Genomic DNA, 2,500 nt, shown 5'->3' with positions numbered 1-2,500 from the left:
CGGGAGAGCCGGGCGGGGGTTTAAAGACTCGGGCGGCCCGATGCGACCCGGGGGGCAGCCGGGTGTGCTGCCGGAGGGCCGGGGGGCCGGCGCGCGCGGGCGCCGTGCCCCCCCATGCCAGCCGGCGCGCCCCGCGCTCGCCCTGCGGGCAGCCGGGACGGAGAGGGGTACCCTGCCCCCTCTCTCCGCGGTCTGGTCTCGGCGGAGGGACGCCGCGCGGTCGGCTGGCGCCGGCCTGCCTCGAACGCGTGACCCCGGCGCGAGCGCGTGCTCTCGCCGGGACGGTGAGCCCCCACCCACCGCGGGTGGTGCGGACGCCGCGCCTCGGCGCGATCCGCTCTCCTCCCTGGCCGGGGCTCTCGGTCTGCCGCCGTGGCCGCTGGCGGCGGCGCCCTACCCGCCGGCACTCCGCCATCCGGCGCGCCTGCCTCGCTCTGCCCAACCCGGCTTCGCCGGGCGGCGGGCGGGCGGCAGGCGGGCGGCGGGGGCGGCCCCCCCCGTTCTCCGCGTGGAGACGGGGAGAGCGGGCGCCGTCCCCGTCCGTCCCGCCTTGCCCGCCCGCCCGCCGCCGGGCGTCTGTCCGCGGAAGGGACGGGAGAGCGCGTGGTGTCGTCCGGGAGGCTGTGTGTGCGCGCGCGCGGGCGTGGGCGCCGCCTCGGGGCCACGGCGGAGCCGGAGGCCGGCGAGGCGAGCGAGGAGCTGGGGAGCGCGGGGCCGGTGGGCCGCGGGCGCGCGGGCAGCGGGCGGTGCCGCTGCCGGTGGCGGCCGGGCTCCGACGCTGGGGGTCCGCGGGGAGCCGCCCCCTCCCCCAGCGTCCCTGAGGCAGGCGGCGCGGCCGGCGCGCTGCTCCCCGCCGGGCCGGGCCGAGCCTGGGCGCCTGGGCCGGACTCGAAGCGAGCAAAGGGTTGTCCCAGGTCGGGAGCGAGGGCTCCCCGCCCTTCTCGTTCGGGTTTTCCTTTTCCCTTTTTCCCCCCCCCCACTCTGTGCTCGTACGGTCAGCGGGGCGAGCCCCTCTCTCTGGCTCTCGGCCGTCCCTCGCTCAGCAGCCGGCGTCGGCGTGAGGAGGGAGGCGGAGCGGAGGGGGGGCCCTCAGGGGCTGCCGAAGGCTGCCCGGTCCCCCCGCGCGCGCGGCGGGGACCGAAACCGAGACAACTCTTAGCGGTGGATCACTCGGCTCGTGCGTCGATGAAGAACGCAGCTAGCTGCGAGAATTAATGTGAATTGCAGGACACATTGATCATCGACACTTCGAACGCACTTGCGGCCCCGGGTTCCTCCCGGGGCTACGCCTGTCTGAGCGTCGCTTGGCGGTCAATCGTCACCCCCGCTGTCGCGTTGGCGCAGCGGTGCCGCCCCTCGGGGGGGCCGCGTGGGGGGGCGGGGGAGGCGCGGCGGCGCCGGCGGCGGCGGTGCGCGGCGGCCTCGGCGGCGGAGAGTCGGCGGCGGAGCCGGGACCCCGGTGCGTGCACCGGCGGCCCCGGTCTTCCTGCCCGCCGGGCTCCGGCGCCGGGCCGCCCGCAGCGGCCGCGGCCGGCGTGCCTTGCCGCGCCTGTGCCCGCCCTCCTCGCCCTCCGAGCGCGGTGGCCACCGCTGCGCGGCGCGCGCCGTGCGGGGTGGCGCGGCTGGGGCGCCTCGCAGGCCCGTGCCCCGGGGAGAGGGTGCCTCCTCTTCCCCGCGCGGCCGGGCCTTCGTCCCCCTAAGTGCAGACTCGGGGAAACCCCCCGCTCCCGGAGCGCCCGCTTCGCGGAGTTCGTCCCGCTGGGGCCCCCCCCCCAGGTCGGGTGGGTTGCGGTGGCCCGGCGCGCCTCGTCGCCGCCGCCCGCCACCACCGCCAGTCTGGCCGCCGTCTGGGCTTCTCCTCCACCACTCTCCCGGTGGTGCGCTGGTCCCCCGTTCCCCTCCGGGGTGGGGACGGCCGGCTGCCTTGCGCTTCCCTGCGCCCCGACCGCCGCCGGTGCGGCGCGCCGCCGGGCCGCCCCCCCTGCCCTCCCCGCGGCGCGCCCGCGTCCGTCGCGTGTGCCGAGCCACTTCCACCCGCCGGCTGGCGTCAGCCGCGGCGTTGCGTTGAGGCCGGCAGCGACGGCGCGCGGGTGCGGCGCGGCGGCGTGGCGGTGGGGGGCGGCGCGGGCGTGCGCGCCGCCGGGCGGCGAGAAGGGCGCGAAGGGGAGGGCAGGGCGCCGCGCCGTGCCGTGCCCGGAGCGAGAGCGGAGGCAGCGGCCGGGAGGAGGAGAGGCAAGCCCCCAGGCGGCGGAGGGCTGCGCGAGTTGCGTGAGCGGAGCGAGCGTGCGGCGGGGAGCCGGGCCCGGGGGAGGCGCGGACCTCGCCCTCCGGCCCCGCGCGGCTGTCTGCGGGTGGGGTACCGCGGTGGTACCGCACCGTGCTGCCGCGCGCGCGTGCCGGGGGGCACCCCCCGCTGGCCTCCCCCCTGCGCGGCGGCGACCCCGCGGGGGGTCGCCGCGCCGCTTCCCCCCCCCCCACCCGCCGGCGGCGGTGCCGGCGG

The 2,500-nt window shown here is 80.2% G+C and overlaps 1 non-coding gene across 1 annotated transcript; it reads left to right on the top strand.

The window, feature by feature from the left end:
• Nucleotides 1-1,150: 1,150 nt before the first annotated feature.
• Nucleotides 1,151-1,303, top strand: LOC136996143 (5.8S ribosomal RNA). Its single transcript, XR_010887453.1, has one exon. It is a non-coding gene; the product is annotated as a 5.8S ribosomal RNA (ribosomal RNA).
• Nucleotides 1,304-2,500: the final 1,197 nt, after the last annotated feature.

The sequence above is a fragment of the Apteryx mantelli genome, unplaced genomic scaffold (genome assembly GCF_036417845.1).
Source record: "Apteryx mantelli isolate bAptMan1 unplaced genomic scaffold, bAptMan1.hap1 HAP1_SCAFFOLD_205, whole genome shotgun sequence".
NCBI lineage: Eukaryota > Metazoa > Chordata > Aves > Apterygiformes > Apterygidae > Apteryx > Apteryx mantelli.
The sequence above is the reverse complement of the archived record's forward strand: the minus strand, read 5'-3'. Positions and strand labels throughout refer to the sequence as shown.